Raw genomic sequence first — 20,826 nt, 5'->3', positions numbered from 1 at the left:
AAAACCCTTAACAAACCACTCCTCATTCATGGAGATCCATAGTAACAACTAATTTTTTAAAAAAATCTACAGAAAGACAGAATTGTCACTGGAACAGACAGTGAAAATGCAGTCCACTTTCCTATGAGTAGCTAGAACAAGGGTAAATTGATTAAATCAGGAGATGTGATTTTTTGCAGGAGTTTTTAAGCTTTTCTTCCAAAACTCACAAAAGCAAAAGAACCCTCCTACAGTACTAAAACTCTGTAATCCTGCAATCCCCTATTGCAACCCTACAAAGCTCCCTATTGCTCAATTAAAATCTGTCTTTACATTTAAAACAAATTTGAGTTTTCTTCCTTAATGTTCCAGGCAATGAGCTACCAGATGCCAAAATTTTCTACTTATCGTTTGAGCAATAAGAATCTTATTACTAGACAAAATAAGTCAGATCCTGCCACCAAAAGTGCATTCAAGGGTATTTCTAGCCACAGGCTTTCCAGTTAGATATGCTCCTTCCAGACAATTAATCAAAATGTGCTAATTCATCTGTGGAAGCTTGATGTCACAGTAGCTTCTCTGTAGGTTAGAAGAATGGAAACCAGACTCCCCTATCCTGCTTGGTCAGTCCAGTCAGTGGATCTATGCATGTAGTTTTGTATAGATTTGTTGAATCCAGTTGTGGCATTTGGCAGCTACCTATTCCAAACCCCAGCCTGCAGTCACACTGCTCTCTACAATCCCCAAAGGAGTAACAACAGCAGCAGCAACAGCAGACAGCATCTTCTCAGGAAAATCCTATAAGTCCCAGATGGGCTGAGAGAAGGTTCCTAAACCATTTCTGCTCTCGTGGCTTTAGAACTTCCCAAGAAGAACACAGGGAGTTTTGGTGGTAATGGCACACCAAGAAACCAAGTTGGGTCTTGCTAAAGATAAGTTTGTTCTTTGCCAAATCAGTAGTGAGTGCAGAGGTGAAGAAGTGCTGGCACAACTTCTGCCTCAGCTACGTCTTCTCTCACCCAGCCGGAATGACATAGTAAGCATCTCCAGGAACTTCAGAAATACTCCTTGCACCTCAAGGTGGCACAGACTGGACTCAGGAAAATCATGAATGGAAAAAACCAGCTTATTTTAAACAATGCCTCCAACATTTTTTATCTGCAAGTGCATATCTTTAGGAAGTGACAGCTTTTCCAACTCTACGAACAATCAACAAAGTTTGTTTTTTTCTCTTTTACTTATTCATGATACCAAGATCCCTCATTATTAATGAAAAATGATTTTTTTTCCTTTTCTAATAATAAAATCACCTTCAAAATATTTTAAGGCTTAAGAAAGCATCTTAACATTTAGGTAAGATCAGCATAATATATCATTTTCATAAGCCAAGACCTGCCTACATGTTGTTCTAGTGCGCACTTTATTTGGAATTTTGTTAATAGCTCATAACCTATATTTTGCCATGCCATTCCTACTGACAAATAACAAGGAAAGTAACATTCAAAGATTATCCAAGAATCTTAAGATAAAATGTTATGAAAAACAAAATCTAAAAACCTGAAAACCAGAGGATTCATTCTTCAAAGTCTGAATCAGCTTGTGTAGATGTACAGCAACTGGTTGCATATTGCAAACACAAGAGCCAAGGAAAATAATTTTCAGTCTATTTGTATACACCATAAATCAGTGAAAAACAATCCTAACAGAAAGACAGGGCTTTATACAATGAATTTCAAATATTTTAACAAGTGAGCATTGCACTACAGTGAGTATCAGAACTGCAGCTGGATTTCAGTTCCCAATAGACAATAGCAAAGGAAGAGTTAAAATTCAGGACTGGTACTTTTAGCCTAGTATTTTAGCCATTAGAATATGTTCTTTACTAATCTCCTTTTTGTTCCTAAATACTTTTTTTCAATAATGTTGATTGCTCCAAAACTCCTATCTGCAGAACTCTAATGAAACTACAAGGAGTATTTAAACTTAAGGTTGAATTATCAAGTATTTTCAGGATATAGAAAGCAGGAAACAGCAACACATTATGTAATACAGCCAATATATAGTGCCATAATAAATATTTAGAAATTCCAAGACTCTCTAAAGAAGCCTTTCGTGCACAGTATCAGCATTCATCCCTTCAGGGTGTAACATGCAGACTGCTTCTCCACAGGGAGTTTTATCTTATTTCATTTTTGTACTGCATTCCACCTCTATGTCGCCAACCAAATTGTTTCCTGTTTTATTGTACAGAAGACCAAGAAAAAGTTTAGTAGTCACTATCTGCTTTTAATGCATACTGATCAAATTACCTAAGGCATCTAATATATCTGTTGTTATTTTATTGTAGGAAGTCAACAGGGTCACAAAAAACCCAAAATATTTTATTTTTGTGCCTAAATTTTATGCCAAATATTTAAAAATATTTTAAGAACTATTAGAGTGGCTTCATTGTCACTGTAAGAACTTCAAATTTATGTTTTTATGGCTATCAAATGCTTTACTGACTTAAGAAAGGGCAGTGTCACTTAATTCAGAATGTACATTTTAAATCTAATTTTTCAAGAACAGCACTGCAGCCTTGGCCACAGTACAATACAGTATTAACACTCACACAATCTTCCCTCTGGGAAAGGGGCTATTTCTCTAACTGGATATCATAAAGAGCAAGTTAGGGGTTTCTTTATTTTATTTAAATGAAGTTATATCAAAATAATATCTTTGGTTTTAAAATTCTCTATTCTCACATCAAATCTGAAACAGAAATGTATTAAAACTTACCTAAGCTTAATTGTGATAAACTGAGCAACAGAGGCTTCCCACAACCTAGCAAAGTCCACTAGATCAATTAGCATCTTAACAATATATTGACTCAAAAGGTTTGCCATATCAATGTTATACAAAAACAACAACCAACAAAGCCTTAATGGCAGTAACTTGTGGGTTTGATATGTATGATTCACAAATGGCCAAAAATCAAAACATGAACCATAACAAAGTATTTATGTGTTACTCAAAAGTAAAATGGAAAGGACAGCTCTCTGTGCCAAGAGGACTCAAACAAGCTCATGCTCACTCTGCACTAGGGATGGTTACAGCAAAAATGTTATTTTATGTCTGTGCTTCTGAGAAGAGTCACTATCATCTTGACTGCTTGAATTAGCAATTACTACTGCTACATTAAACAAAACCATGTCACCACCTAATAAAACAACAATTGATTTGCTTACTCCTTAAGAGGAAAATAGCAGTTCTCCTACTGACACTGCTGAAAGTAGAGGAGGGAGAAACCATCCTTCTCTCCTCCTGTGAATGGATCGGGCCCTGGCCATGATCAGGAACACACCTAGTAGAGCACTGATCTAACCCGATACAGCAAGTAGTGCATGCACCTGTAACACTAACCCAGATGTGCACTATTCTCCCAAGGAAAAAAAAGAAAACAAATACCTCAGTGTATAAGCCAAAGCAATAAAAATTAAACCAGGGCTTTTTTTGAAGAACAAACAAACAAAAAATCAATCCCTTGAGCTTGGGGTACAGCCACATCATGACTGGAGCATACTATTAATAGTGTCTGACACAATAAAAACAGGTATCACATTGCAAAGTCTGAATTATTCCTACAGCATTAAACACTTGAAAAAGTCAAAAGCACTTGCTTTTCCAGAACAATTTTATAAACATAACCTAGTCATTAGAATATGCAAGTATCCTTTCTAAAGTGACCCATGCAATACCTATTCAGACGAAATGTCTGTAACACACACATTCTGGCAGGGAAGCATATGCACTTCTGAGGCCAGCCTACCTTTGAACCTCTTCACCATAGCTTGTGCTTTGAAGTAAGAAACCATAAATGGAAGTTGTTGCTTTCTTCACTTCACATACAAGATGAAAGGTCCTCACAAAATGCACATCGGATCAACAGATCTTACATGAAAGGCAGCAAAAGCGACACGGAGGAGCTCTTGCCACATGGAACAACAGATCTGTGTTATTAGCACAGCCCAACAGGACACAGCAGCACACCATCCCTACCTTGGGGATGCAATTAAATGCCGAAATAATATGAAATATTACTATGAAAGAAAGCCATTTTCTTAGAGACAGATGGATACTCCACTCTGCACAAGTTTATTTCCAATGTGCTAGCTCGGGGAAAAGCAACCTTTTAGCTCTAGAAATGCTGGAAAACTGCCTCAGAATTGTGGGTCTCTACAGAAGGGATCTGAAAAACATTAGACTTTAAGATGTGAAGAGAGAAGGTTTTGGTTTTAAATATTACATGCAAAGGCACTCCTGGGTTGGTGTAAAGGGAGTAGAAAAGTAGTTTGTACCCACTGTCAGCTGCTCAGTAAAGATCTTAGGTCATCACAGGTGAAGCAGGATGCTGGTTACTAGGTGGTGAAACAGTCTGAGGGTAAGTCAACAAATTACACCCAACTTTGTTTTCAACTTTGAGAAACATACTGCAACTTTTTTCCTTAAATCAAAAATTTTATAATTTATGAACAAATAATGAAGAGCCAGGGGTAAAGCAACTCCAAATCCAGTGCAGTAGATCTTACCATTTACAAATTTTACAATCAAGTTAAATAAAAAACCAGAATCAAGTTAAAAACAAAGGAAAAATGAAGAATACTAACTTTACATGAAAAAAATGAAGAATACTAACTTTACTTTTCTTTACTCTTAAAAAAAATCCAAACACCACCAAAATCAACAAACTCCAAACAAAACAACCAACCAACCAAAAACTTGTATTACTGCACAGGAGGTTGTAGGTTCTGTTTTGGTTTGTTTGAAACAGAAAGCCAAAATCATAGCAGCATTATATAGCAAGCAGGCTGTGTTAAAAGATGCAAGAAGGAGCTGAAGCAATACTTTGCTCGGGTACCAGCACCAGTTGCACATCACACAAGTTTCTGCATGCTTGGGATCTTTCTGTTCTGAGTGATACCTGGGAAACATACAGGAAAAAAAAATTCCACAATCTTCTATGACAGTAACCATGCATGCGGAAAAAAAAATAATCCTGTGGCACTTACAGTATTCCACCAAATCTGGAGCATTGGAAGGAGATCTTGCTTATTGTGGAAGGGTCAGACTGGATGACATGTAAACGTCCATTCCAACCCAAACCACTCTGATTCCATAATTTTATTTAATACACAATCATCAGCATCTCCATGGCTTTCTTCCCCTCCTCATATCTACATACATATAAATACAACTGATCATTCCTGACCAGGGGAATATAAAAGCCTACAGCTAACTTGTACTTGGGTTTGACAGAGATGTGCACGTTTGTTCATTTTTGAAATTGAATTTAATTCAAAAACTTTGTTCTTAAAGTTGCCTGGATAACTTTTACCCCATCCTCCCAGGAGCAAATAGAGTCTAGGATCTGTCTCTTCCTAAGTACTGTAGCTCTGCACTGATGATCTGTGGTTCATGTCTCCTGGGATGAAGCCCAGAAATGCCTTTAGTAAACAACACAAATACTCTCAGAGTTGACTTGGCACAAAAAAGAATGTCTAGTTCAGGGTGAAGAAGCTCTTCACATAACTGTGAAAATTATGCCAGCTTCAGTTTTTACATATTCTGTGCTTGCGTAGTTATTGTGAGCTAGGTCACAAACCACTGTAACAGAGTATGTGGCTGTAACATGCTGCACAATCTTCTGATGCAACTTCAGTTTTTTTAAGCAATGTGACAGAAGACAAACACCCTGGAAAAGTATTTTCCATTCTCCATCATCTTTTAACTATAGTGTTCCTGCCAACTGCTTTATCTGAAAGCTGATTTTGACAGGACAGATAAACCTGCAGAATGGTGCTGTTTACATTTGCCCTTTTTATTTGAAGTTAATGTCATTGCTTTGGTTTGGGTTTTGGTTTTTTTTTTTTTTTTTACATTTCATGCTGCCTTGGGGCTTTTTTGGATGTGGGCTACTGTTTCTACCTGCATTATCTCATTGGTCCCTGCAACTATATTCAGAAGGATTCCAAATGACAAATACAGAAAACTAAGCTGTGGAGGACTGTACATACAAATACACATGGCAGTTAAAGTACTGCTCTGGATTCAAGAAGACTGACACAAAACACTGGCCCCAAGGAGCCGCCATTTACATTTAAAGCCACCTTGTTGGCAACAGAATTATTTTGTGATCAGACATATCATGGCAAAGGTGTATCAGGATATTGATGGGGAGTTTGTGCATGAAACAACCTCTCACAAAGCATTATACCTACACTGAGTCTTGTTTTGATGCTTGCAGAGCATTTTTTACTTTTTATTTTTAAAAAAAGGTGATGTTCAGATACCTACTCTTAGATGTAAACATAAAATAATGGAATGCTTTCCTAACTTGCTCTGAGAGCAGGGAATATGTAGGACATCAGTTTCTCTGTCAAAGTAGAAACACAAAATGGTTTGGGATGGAAGGGACCTTGTAGGTCACTAGTTCCAAACCCCCCCACTATGGGCAGAGACAATAAGATTCCAAATTCCATTCTTCTGGTTTAATAATATTAAACATACAAAGATGGGACTTCTTTTCCATGTGTATCTTGTATCCCCTTTTCCACTAAGGAATTCAGTTGACCCACAAATTAAGGACCTGCAAAACCATCCAGAAGCAAGACTGAGTTGCTGCAGATCATTGAGCTTTCAGTGTCTGTATATTTTGTATTTTTACATCTTATTATTGTTGTAGATAGTTCTATCCACTAGCCCTCCTGGGATAATGTTTGGCCTAGTTTTCAAGAGCAACTTGAAGATTAGGAGGTGGGAACAGATGGTTTTAGTCAAAGCCCTTTAAATCAGTTCCAAAGCGTAATATTTTCACATACTCCCCATGCTTACCACCCATCAAAAAAATAAAAAAGACCAAATATCAAAAAGTGACAGAAAAGGAAAAAGAAAGATTAAACAGATTAATTCATTTGGTCTGGCTTTTGTACTTCAATTTGATAAGTTTTAGTACATAACAAAACACCCAACCTACTGCAGTTGTACTATTATCATTACGTTTAGCACATGACATGACAAACAGTAAAAATCTTTAGCCTTACTAACATACAGAAAATACTTCTGATGATATTCCAAGTAATTAATCTGTTGCCACACAGGGCAACCAAGTCTTATAATGATGCAGTTCAACATGGATGAAATGTGGTATCTAATGACAACAATTTAATAAACAGTTAACAGAGGAATCCGTTCTTTTATCCTCTCTCTACTAATTTGTCACATCTTTTGTAGAACAGTTTCTCACACAGTGTTATAACAGAACAAATCAAGGAAAAGAAAAAAAAATTAGTAGGCAAAATACATCTGATTAATAGTAAAAAACAAAGAGTGCAGATCATGTAGCCTCCGTGTCTCATTGCCTGTCAGGCAAGCAATTTCTCATTTAAAACACAACATTTGAAAAATAATTACTATATGTTTCCAGGTTAAGAGAAATACAATAATTGGAATTCTGTGGGATAACTAGCATTTCATGAAGATCCTTTAAATTACAGTCAGTGACAAAAATAACAGTTTCTAAAGCAAAGGTTTTTAAAACTAGCTCTAGTTACATGAAAGGATGGTCAAATACAGTAATAAATGTACTAATAACAATTTCAGTAAAGGGAAGAAAATATGAAAAGGCCACCACAGACTCTCTGGAGAAAAAAATCCTAGACGCTAAGGAAAAAACCTTCCCCTTATTTATAGGCTATGCTGACAAAAAATTATATCTGTGCTTAAGTTCTTCAAATTCATCCACCCTAGTTTATAAGTTTTTACTACAATTTTATAATGTACTGACAAAAATAATATTTTAGATGAGCAGATTTAATTTTGTGAGTATATATTTTCTGATTTTATACAAATCTAATCAGGTTGTACAGATCACTTCATGTAGGCTCAAAGCTAAAGAAAGCAAAAAAATTAGCACTAATTCGTGAAGATCAAGAAGCTGCACGAGCCACCACCAGTACTTTGCATATACTAGTCCAAGTAAAGCCAAGAAAAAGCACATCAGAAAACTTAGTCTGAAGTAAAGTCCCTAACTGTGTATTAGTGGAAGTGAATCAAATCTATATTTCCATTTAACTGCTACATTTAAGCTATGGTCTGACATTCCAGCGCAGCACTGCCATCCAGAAGAGGTGCTACAACCAGAGCAGAGCCCACTTGGGGTTTGGAAAACAGGTGGAGAAGCATCTTCTGTGCTGGAGGTGCTGCTACCTACCCAACAAAGCAGGCAGAGATTAACACACAAACAAACCCAAGAGACCTCAGCAAATGTGTGAAGTGACAGCCAAATTTATTCACATCCATGTGCACTTTGGGATGTTCTTTTCAGACTCGTAGGCATATGAGTGAAAGCTACTTCAAAAACATTAAAAAGTACTTGTGACATTTTTATTCATAGCATTTAATGACACTATGGAAAAAGTTCCTCATCAAATATTAAAGGCAAAGTGTTCATCTTTCCACACCCCACAAAATCAAAAGTGCCAGCTTATATAAAATAATATAAATCTAACCATAAATTAAAAGTTAAACTACATTTAATTAAGTTTCAATTGCTTCCTTGCCTTTAAATGTAATTGCATTTTCAATATATTGTCCTTGCAACCTTTAAATCTTCAAATTATTTATACTCCATGGCTTTAGAAAGTCATGTTTCACTTTGTTAACACTGCACTTGGTGAACATGTTAACCTCTAACAGTAAATATGCATATATAACATATCATTAAAAAGATACCCCTCCTATAAAAATATTAGCATTTGCTTACAAAAGAAAAGTCAACTTTAATCTCTATTTGCTGACAGAAAGGATAATATATTGCAGGCAATTCTGTTTTATCAATGGGGGTTATTATACTAAACTTTCTTTTACTTCCCTTCCCCCCTACTCTTGTTTTAAGGCAAACTATTCACAGATTAAAAATATTTCTGCTTTATTAAGGAAACCATTGAACCAATGGAAAAATTGCCCTGTGAATGAGGTTACATGGATTTTTCAACCATTAAATTGCAACAATATTACTGTTAATAGATTGCTAAATCTACACTGATATTATCATAATTTATATAGATCAGTAGCATGTCATTATTCGGAAATTTAGACTTCAATATGACTTGATGCTAATCATCAGATTTTCAACTATTTCAAACTGAAGCACTGGAGAGAAAGTTCAAATCATTGACTTATTCAGTAAAATTATAGAATACCCTAAACTAATATTTATAGAAGAATTCTAGTTCAGTACCTTAACCACAAATTCAAAGCAGCGAATTACATGTAATAAACTACTTTACACAATTTAAACACAGCTAACAGTATGTAATTCTCCAAAAACCACCCAAAGTTTGTCATCAACTGACTTGTATGACATTCTTTTAAATCCTAATTAGCATTCAGCGCTTACAGTTCAAATTTCTAGTACATAGTCCTTATCATTATAAACTATTAAAAAAAATAATGCAGAGACATATAGAGTAGCATTATAAACACAGCCATTCAGTGGAATTTGGATGCATTCAGTAATGGCACATCTAAATGTGACAAAAAGAAAATGGACAACACCTAGAAATACTGATAGCTGAACAAAAAGTATTAGACAGAGTACAGTGACAAAAACCTGCAAGCATGAATGCTCCCAAGCACTATATAAAGAATTTCTGCCAGTGATGTGAGTCGCTTTCAAATCCCACCTCATGACAAGTTAATCAGTCACTTTTTTTTTTTTTTGGTGAAAAAATATTGCAACCAGTTTTAGTAACATCTATTACATTAAAAACAAAACAAAACAAAACAAAAAAAACCCCAAAACCCCCACAACAAACAAAACTAAGTGTTTTACAGAATTCCTTGCATAGCACATCTGGAAATAATTCTCACTTATCAGCTATATACATACGGTAGTGTTTCAATTGAGTTGTAACTTTTGAAATCAGAAGAATTATATACCTTTTTATTTCAAATAAACTTGCAAAGACCGCTACTGTAATTCAAGTTTAGACATGGAAGAAATAACAGTATAGATCAGTATCATAAAAAAAAGCATCTTATAGTATCTTTCACTCAATGCAAATTTTTTTTTTTCAGTGGAATTGGGATTTTAGATAATGTGGATCTAGTACACTAACCGAATCTTTTACTAGCTCCAAAGACTTAGCTATGCTGAATGTATGCAGTGTTTTCAGGAGCATTTTTTAGAGCCTTGCAATTAAATTTTACTGCCCAGCTAACTAAATACATAGGTTGCATATGCCTTGTAATTAAAATACATCATTTCTGGTGGATGTTCTTTGCTACAGTCAAGTTTTAGAAACAAGTCAAAGGAAAAATATTACACCAATATAAAATTAGAAAAGCTCCACAGAACTCACAGCTTGTTACACAAACACACACAGAGCTTAAAAATATTCAGGAATATTAAGCATATTAAAATCTTTAAAGCAGTGATTAAAGCTTCTAGCATCCTTTAATTTGTTTTTACATCCTTGTTTGATGCTGTAGTCTTTGTTCTGATGCTATGCCAGTGAAATTGCATCACCATGAAGCAACATTATGCAAGAATGTCTGGCTAAAATTAAAATGCTATTTCTCAGCATCACATACTTACAGGAAAAATGCAGTTCAGACATTCACAATTCAATTATGCTAGCCAATATGTTTGGTAAATACTTAATGAAAAATAGGGTAATGGAAAGCTAGTATGCATAGTTGTATAGGAAAATAAACCACTAGACTAATTCTGTTGCTGTAGCCAGTGTTTTGGAGTCCAAGTCTATCACCAAAGATGCTCACTACAGCTCCATTTCAAAAAGTTGGAGCAATCAAACAGGTTGAAACTGCGGAGTTCTTAATGTAAAGTAACACAGTACTGGATTTTTTTTTAATTAAGCTTTTTCCAAATAATCAGCTATTACATAAAACATACCTAACTTCTACAAAACAAGTTGCATGTTAGAGCACAAACACATATCCAGATGTTCTCTCTCCCCAAACATGAGTGCCTTGCACAAGCAGGGGAAAGTTCCTTAGCGTCTATAGAAAATGAAGACATTTCCTGAATAGCTGTTTTCTGCCTAATAAAATGTAACACAGCATCATCACAATAAGATTAAACTGCAGCAACAGTATTTAAACTATTGTGATTCCTAATTCCGATGGATTATCAATAAATACCAAATGTACACTGTTTTCAGAACAATCATCTCATTCACAACAGACACTCAGTTAAGATACAATATTCTATACAGATTCAGTCATGATTTTTGCTTTAAAATAAAAATGAACACAACATCATGAGATCCTAGACATATCAAAATGACAACTTTCACTTTTTCCTAGCAGCAAAATTTATTGACAATAATGAAGTAGCACAAAAAAAAGTCTCAACACCATTCTGGAACTTTTAATCAAATAATGTTTCCTTTTCCTTCAATTTCTAAAATGCTCAAGGAAAAATATTAACTTGTGCCCATGGTCTATTGTAACAGTGGAATTAATCTCTGTTCTGTCACTCCTGTCCACATAGCCATTCTAAATCATAGGGGTTCTGTGAGTTTGACTGTGCACGTCTCACTGCAACAGTTCTTTCACAGAAATGTTTTGTGTGATTTAGGTTCTCAATGCTGTTTAACACAATAAGAAAATAAATGAAACAATTATTCACCACAGAAAATACTTTATTTCTCTTGTTTTGCATGCCTGTAAAACACTGAGAAGCTTTAAGACACAGTCTATTTCATCCACAGATGAAGTAAGTCGAGAGGATATATATACATTTTTAAAGTTGCATAAACCACAAAGCCAAACTTACACAGAACAAAGAACAAATCTAGCATTACTCAGCAAGAAGACTGGAAACATGCACACACACATACACCCCGACAGTTCTAATGAAACTGAAGGAAAAAAAGAAATACTGCTTTGTTATGCAAATGCACCATTTCAAAATTGAGAAAATTAAATGATGTCATTCAAGCTAATATCCTCGCCTCAATGGAAAAGTGGCAAGAGACAACAACAACCCTCCCTCCCCAGCAACCCCCTTGCAAACATTTCAATGAGGTTTGGCTTCAATAGCAGTCTGTAGCATTTAGCCTCAAGAAAAATTACCGAGAGAGTTTTGGAACTGCTTATTTTAAAAGTTTGCATTTGTTCTGCCAACCTAATTCGTCAAGACAATCAGTGCAATACATGTATTATTGTGTAGTCACAATTTAGTAAATGGTTTGTAAAAATATAAAAACACAGCCATGTTATTTCTTCCAAGAATTTAATATGTCTCAATGGAAATGTGTTCAGAGACACAATGAAAAAGGAATTAAATTATATAACAGATTTAACACTTAGCAAGAGAAAAAATGTATTAAAATAGCCTTATATTATTACTCATCCAAAAAAATCACATGCATTTCCTTAATTTCATAGCTTGACCCATGTTCATATAGCAGATATGTTATACCTTGTTATACCTAGATTTTTCTTAAAATCGCCACTTTAAGAAAATAAACGATAATAAAATAAGCAAAAGAATAAAAAAAACCCACACATAGACACACTTTCTTCTGCATGAGCAGTAATTTAAGCACAATGAAAAAGCTCCAAAAGTCACAGTTACTACATTAACACTTTCCACAGGGAATGATGAACGATACTGAAAATCACCTACACTCTGGCAGACCTGTGTTACCCTCCAATCTCAGTAAACTGCAGCAGCTTGCACTAATTGCAACACTTCAAAGTGAGTCAAATATAATTTTCTTTAAACCTGTAAAAAATAAATTGCATAGTGGTTTGGGTTTCTTAATAACTTGATGAAGAGGGTTGATGGATCACTAAAATATCAAATCAAGGGAAAATAAATGTAATTATATGAGAAACAAGTTCTTATCAAAATAGAAACCTCCCAGATAACTCTAAGCTGCTGCAATAGTTTTCAGGCAGCTGGGTTAAAAAGCACGTTTACAGAAAATAAATACTTAATGTGGTCTATCATAAATATAACCATAAAGCTAATTCTCAGCCAGGATGGTTGCACTCAGAGCTGTAAGAAAAATAAAATATATTACAAAATAAGATAGCACCCCATATTGACTTTTCCAGCCTTGACACATTTTCTAGATGCATAATGATATATTACTAATAATAATTTCGCAACTTTTTTTACACCTTTCTACCATGATACCTTAAAATCTAAGGGCTTGAGCAATCATTGACATCAAAGCCTTCAATTCCACCTTTTATTTTGGGATCGCCCTGCTCTGAAATTTTAGATGTAGATGAGCATAAAACAAAATATGTTAATGCGTACAATGACTGCAGCTATTTTGCAGCCATTAATTTTGTACTTAATAAATACTAAGCCAAACCCTGGACTAGTTTTATTAATCAAACACTTCAAGAGACAGATCTGCAGCTTGACCCATTTTAATAGCAAATCTAATTTTGGGGATCAGAGCAGAACAGACTGCAGCTCTTTTCCTAAGAATGCTGACATTTAAGTAAACCTTACCAAAGAATGCTTGCTTGATTGAGGACTGACATTTCCTTTCTCTAACTCACTTAAATAAAATATAGGCTTTCTGGCCAACTCCTACAGTACCCCAAGGCAGCTGTATATCACTTTCAGTTGCAACTTGTGAATACTTTCTTTTTCTTTCTGTCTCTTTATTTTGACATGCATATTATGTTAGCTGATTTCAATCATGTTGCATGAGTGGATGACATACCTTAAAAGATTAAGTTTTGCCACCTGGGACTACTCCAGAAATTCAGTACTTTATAGCATCTCATACCCTTCTTCATCCTCTATGCGCCTGCACTATCAATAGTAGCTTTCTTCCCTATTTTATGCCAAAAGACAAGTCTTTCAAGGCTGCAGTTGATACAAGTCAGCTTGAAGTGTCATTCCCCCCCATTCCCATTCCAGGATGGAGCTGCTCCATTGTGTACAACGCTCTGCTGCCATCTATTTGACACAAGAAATACAACGCTGTGAATGCCACAGCTGGTTTTGCCTTCCCTTTCCCTCACCTTTCTCTTCCCCTGCAGCAGCTGTTAGAAGAAAACTCTCAGGGAAGTTTTTGATCACTCCTCCCTGCTCATGCCCAGAAGCCGAAACCACTTCAGCAATTACTTTCGTACTAAAAAAAAAATTACTACACTAACAGCAGATATTTGATTACTGCAAACAAAAGTAGAATTATATGATATACCACTCTTCTCTGAAAAGGGAATCCAAGTTAACCAACTTCCATTTATAGGCCACCTCTAAATAAAATATCCTTTAAAGCAATTATTTTAAAATTTGCAATTTAATTATGCATCAGCAGAGCTTACTAAGCATTTGATTTCAGCAGGTATCCAGATGTAACTGGGGCCATGGCACCGAATGAACATGGATTCACTGGCTGCCCCCCTTCACTACACTAGACATAAAATTCAGAAGTCAGTTAGGAAGTCAAATCACAGAGCCTCCAAGTAGAAGCCACACACAAAGCACGAGATGAAGGAGGTGGTACTTTACCCGTCATCAGGGTCACAAAGATAAACACCACTTCATTCATCACAGCATTCAGCCTGCTTTGTATGTGACTGCACAAAACAAGAACAGCAGCTGAAAAAAGTCCACAGCTTGCATTTGTAAAATATCATGCAAGAGACACCCACTGAAAACTGCAAAAAAAACTCTTAAAGGAATCTATAATCTTCAGTTAAAATCCGCGACAGGGTACATTCTGCTCTTTAATTACTAAACCATATGGAAAAGTCCTGTCTCAGGGCTCAGTCTGGTTCTTTTTGCATCCCTGATTAAGGACTACTTTTTTTTACATGGCTCCTTTCCCAATACACTTAAGTAACGTATTTGCAGGAATGTGCTTCAGCATTTACCCTGGAAATGATTCATAAGATAAAACAGCAAAAAGAAAGACTAAAAAAGTGCAAGCTTTTCACAGGAATTATAAATAATGTCACTGTGATCCAAAAAGCATTTGAACTCTTGTATATTTTTTTACAGAGAGGGAAAGAACACCTTAGTACAGAGCAAGAGCAGGGAGAAAGGAGGGGCTTTATTCTTGAAGGGCGGGCACAGGTAAGGAGAAAATGAGAAATATGGAATAGGAGGGCACAGAGGCAATACCAGCCTGCAGCAGAGGTCATGAGAGTTCTTCTGTAGTTAAAATATACCCATAAACATAATGCCTTAATTTTCTAATTGGTATTAACATAAACAGTACTTGGTTTGGGAAGCAATTTGTTAAAGCTTGTATTTGTTAATAAATACTAGTACCACTGAGTGCATTATTCCCTTGTTCTTTTTATTCATAGCATTTGCAGCTATAATACATATAGTTAACTATTAAAGTTAATCTGTTTAATAAAATTAATTGTTGCACTAAGTTTTTTGCTAACACTTGGTTTTAAATCTATTTAGTCTGACAGTATAAGCTGCAATTACAGGATTGTACAAAGTTGCAATAAATACTTAGTGAACCAAGTGAAGACACATATATAATTCCAATTGCTAACTATTACTGGAATTACCTTTCCTTCCAGGCCACACAGAATCTGTTTGAACAGGTACTGCACATATTATACTAAAAGCATTACCCAAAATACTTCAAGTTTAAAGCTACCTAAAACCTGACCACTCAAAAGGAATTAGATTACTTAAAGAATTTAAGGTACACAGCAAAACAACACATATAAGCATTTGAAAGAATCACTTGAGAGGCTTACTCTGCCCTCTGGTGCACTCCATCCCACAAGGACACATCATCCTGCACAAAACTCAGGAGAGCATCCGAACAAGTGCAACAGTCTGAAGTTAAAGCAGTTAAAAGGGTGTGCTGAACTAAACTAAGACAGTTCAGCACCCTACAAGATCACACCCTGAGTAATACCAGCATGAGCAAAAACACTGCAGGGTAGAAGGTAGCCCAGCTAGTTTTTATTCCTTTGTATTTACAGCAGAGAGCCTAATTGTCCTGGCTAAGGACCAAGAGCCCACCATCTAAAGCCCTGTGCAAATACTGTGTTTGCTGGTTTTCCAGCGAGGTTGTGCTCCCAAGGCTGGTGTTACAAGCTGCCACCACCAGTAAACAGATGACAGGAGACTGACAGGTACCTGAGCACGCCACAGAACCACAGCTCCACACAGGGGTCCTACACTAATCAGAGGTACCCTAGGGCAGAAGGCTCCATATTCACAGCCTGATCGTATAAATCAGGTTTGGAAACTCAGCTTTTGGCTAACAAATTGAACAGCCACACATGCTAAATTAGAAGGAATTTGATATCATATTGAGATGATGACATATTCTATAAAGCCTAGCTACAAAATTCTCTAATGACATAAAATTAAGGTCTGTTAGGCATGTTTTTTCCTGTGAATAAGTTGTACTACATCTCTACAGAGTATTGCTAATATTCTTTAAAATTAACTAGACTAGATCTTGTTACACTGAACAGCCAAAATTTTTCTTCTATAAAACATAGAAAAAAATCCAGGATCTATCAGAAGCTGTGAGCTTCTGTGACATTCATAGGAAAGTTAAAACCCGTGCAATATTTAAACAGCATACTGAAAGATAAGAACCCCAAAGTACAGTATATAAACCATGAAGTATGCAATTATAAGCAATTATCAGCCTTGCTAATAGTGAAATAGTGGAAAAGCTTTACAATTAATTCTTTGAATTATTTAGCCTACAGTTTCACATAAGCAATATTGTATTAATGAAAAAAAGTTTAAAGTGCCCAACAACAACCACCACTATTTTTGCCATGAAAAAAGCATTGCAGGATCAGAACCAAACTGTGTACATACAGTTAGCACATAAAAATAGAGGTAGCATCATTAAGATTTACTTGTTAATGATACTTATGTGTGATAAAAAAAACTCAACAAATTAGAGGCGTATTCCTGTTTAATGGACCATACTACAAAAGCCTCTCCAGTGCAAAAGAATTATTTTCAGAATTAATCCATCAAATAGACAATGATAGAGATATTTTGTTTAGTGTTACTGAGATATCTAAAGCTAAGGGAAACCAAACTGAAGAGTTTCCAACATAAGGAGCTTTAATAGAGAGCTCTTCTGTGAGGAGGGCACATTCCCAAACCTGGCTATTGAACAGCATGAGACTTTGAAAGGATGCCAGAACTCTGCAATCAGGAGACTTCAGTACTTAGTTCCACACTAAGTTATTCAGTGCCTCGACTTTCCTCGTTGCCAAGCACTCGCTGTACATGTGCCATGAAAGCACCTTCCTCATGTGAGACTGTCTCAGATCCTCTGCAACATAGACTTTGTCACAGATGATTTTCAGCTCTACTAAGTGCATGGATAGAAAAGCGATGGGAGAAGAGTACTGCCCCTACAACATCACTGATAAAACCTGCAGGAGAAAGCCAGCTATGTATAGATTTAATTATCAGATTCACTCTTGTACTAAATAGGAGCCAGCTTCCATGCCATGACCCAAAACCACCTTCTTCACTATACAGTTGCACAGCACCATTCCCCCCCAGCAATTATCACAACCACAATTACAACTGCTGGAAGAAACATCCCATAAAAGACTGTGACAGGAAATTATAAAGATGACCTGTTTCTCATATGGTTCATATTCCTCAGACCATGAGGAGTCTGGGGATGCAAACTGGCTTTAGAATGTGATGTAGAAGTAGAAAGGCTGTCTTAGGTAAGCTAAGAAAGCTCATCTTGATATATCCTGGTCCTCATGGGTGTTTTTTACCATCTTGACATCTGTTATGGGGACAATGCAGCAGGTACAATCCAGAAGGTTTCTGGAGGGCATTGATAACCTGGCGTGGGTGACTGAACAGCTCACAAGGGGAAATGCTATGAACAGACAATTCTTACAGTCAAGGAAGAACTGGTCAGGGTAGTCTTAACCCAAAAAAGGCTGAAGAATGGGAGGATCTGTCATATGAGGAAAAGTTGAAAGAGCTGGGGTTGTTTAGTCTGAAGAAGGTTCAGAGAGTGATCTCCCTGATGTGTCACCTGATGAGTGGGATAGGAAAGGATGACTGAGACAGACTCCTCTCAGCAGTATACAGTGACAGGAGGTGAGGCAATGGTCAGAAATTGAAATACAGGAAACGTGCCATTTAAAAATATGAAAATTTGTGGTGGTGTGTGCTAGTTTTTTACTGTAAGAGAGAAGGAACTGAACAGGTGAGGAAACAGGATGCTCAGGGAGGTTGTGGGGTCTCCATCCTACTAAACACTTTGCGAAGTTCTTTGTAAGCTGCTCTAGATAACTCCGCTTTGAGTAGCAGGGTTGGACTACGCTGTCTCCAGAGGTCCCTTCTAACCTTCAACCATTCTGCAATTCTGTTGAAATTATATGATGTAAACATTTGCTTGTGTACTTCAAGTTTCCCCTCTCTGTGGATATAACACTCCCACCAACCAGCATCCAACTACAGATTCAGGATTCAGTAAGAGACATGGGTGAGGCTTTTGCGTAAATTGGGATTTTCCTCCCTGGGCTCTGAAGACCTATGCACTGACCAGGCTATTTAATACTACTAGACAGCAAGCCATGAAACCAGCCCACATTTAACTGCTCAGATACACTGAAAAATTTCAAGTGTTAAAATAAAGATATCTTTTACTGAGGTTACACTGCCTTTTGGATTCAAAAATTCGTCAAATAATACTTGCCAGCTTCACTAGTTCAGTACAACTCAAAGAAAACAAACATAATTTTACAGTGCACTCAAATAGTGATGTGATCATCTGTCCTGCAAGAAAAAATAGTTCCAATTTTACATCTATATGTGTGTGCCTCCTCTAAAAGACTGTGCAAAAAGAGACATTTGCATCATTTTAGACAACCTACATTTGGATAATTGATTTTGAAGACATTCAACAGAGGGATATAAATATAGAGTTATGGATAACAGAATTTGGATCAAGCCATCTGCATGCTACTATACACAATAATAGGTAATTATTTACAATCAACGTACTGTGAACTCCCATAAAACAAAATTAAATGAAGAACAAAACATAGTCAGTTCACCAGATTCCCAAAGAACTACAATTCAAAGCAGGAGGACATGTAAAGACTGAATAGAGAAAATGAGGCTAAACTGTTTATTTAGTAGCTATGAAGTGAATGTGCTACTGTTTTCTAAACATCCCATGGTGAAGCCACAGTGCAGAGAGCTAATCCCTGTTTCTCACCAAAACAGACAGGAATGCACAGTGGATAATTTGTTCCTACTGATGATATCATTCAGTTGAGTTTACTGTTTTTAATAAGGAACAAGTTTCAGTCTTCTCTCACTTTCTCCCATGTATAAGATCAGATCAGCCTTCCAGTGACCTAGTTTATGAGTCACAGTCCTCACTATTTATGATTCAGAAAAACGTCTTCTCTGACAGTATTTCCCAGACTACTGTGGGTTCATTCCAAGAACCAATTTCATCTTCATTGGTTTCCTACAGGAAACCAGACCAACTTCCTATGATTTTATTTTCCTTCATTTCTGCACGGCTCACACAAACTAACTGGAAGTGAGAGTGATAGAAAACTTTATTCTGCATAAACACAAGCCAATACAAACACCACCAAAAAAATCCCAAAGACGTCACCGGTTCAAAGTGACCAGAATGTGAAGCAAGCTAAGATTAGAAGTTCTCTTCCCTCCTTCCCCAAACATGATATACACAAATTAAGTTTATATAACCACAGTCTAATGCTAACAGCTGTTTAGTGAAGACCTTCATGTGAACAGATGGTCAAGTTCTACTCATCTTTCAACACTGGGAATTGTTTTAAAATGCTAAACACTGTCGGACTGTTTTTAACTCCTACCAATAACAGATTCAAGTTTCCCTGACCACCTTAATCTACAGACTTGGGGTGCTTATCTTCTCTCCTCAAGTGCAACACTACAGATGCTAGGAAGCAAGCACACCTTGAAGAAGTTCGTCTACACTTCCCAAAGGACTGCTAACATTGCCTAAGTATCAGCCTGATGCATCCAGGTCAGCTTCTAATAGAGCCATTTTCATCATCCTCCAGGACATTAGGACATTAGATTTCCAAAAGCCAAGAGTCAGCACCAGATCTGCATTGGCTCAGAGTCATAGAGCAGTCTGAGCTGGAAGGGACTAGAAGGATCATCAAGTCCAACTCCTAAGTGAATGGCCCATATGGGAATTAAACCCACAACCTTGGCATTATTAGCCCCACGCTCTAACAAACTGAGCTAATCATGCAGCAAGACATTTGCAGAATAATCCTTCCCATAACCATGGCAGAATCATCCAAGAAACTATAGCAGCAGCACAAGCACCACTATTACCCCTTCATGCCCTCCCAGTGCTGTGACCGAGCTGTTGCAGCTGCAGCAGGCGCATGGAGACAGATGATGTTAGCATGGTATTAACATTCTAGTCCCAAATTAAGTGGGACAGGTAACTCCCACAGAGATTGCTATACAGTGAACCAGTTCAAGAGGAGGGATGCTGGGACACCTAGCTGTGGACTGCAAATATCCAGTATAGTTTGCTGGTTCAGAGTTCAGTCTGCAAAGCAGCAGTTCAGTTATCTTCTGGACCATCTTCTGCTCTTGGACTAATACACCCCTGTTGTTATAGTGCTGTACATGAGCTAATAAACCAGATGTATGTTAACACAGTTAATTCAACCATGCAAGCAAATTAAAAGCAGATTTATACTTATTTCATGTCTGTATTCTGCTATGTGCTGTATGTTTTGTCAAATAACTGCAGTTTTTCCATGTGATTTCCTCTTGCTGCATTTCAATGCTTACAG

General features: G+C 36.6%; 1 protein-coding gene across 6 annotated transcripts in view; it reads right to left on the bottom strand.

The window, feature by feature from the left end:
• GMDS (GDP-mannose 4,6-dehydratase) overlaps nt 1-20,826 on the bottom strand; it is a 407,595-nt gene that overhangs the window by 317,810 nt on the left and 68,959 nt on the right. The window lies entirely within an intron of this gene.

Source organism: Taeniopygia guttata, chromosome 2 (assembly GCF_048771995.1).
Source record: "Taeniopygia guttata chromosome 2, bTaeGut7.mat, whole genome shotgun sequence".
In the NCBI taxonomy this organism is placed as follows: domain Eukaryota; kingdom Metazoa; phylum Chordata; class Aves; order Passeriformes; family Estrildidae; genus Taeniopygia; species Taeniopygia guttata.
This window is presented reverse-complemented; position numbering and strand designations above follow the sequence as displayed.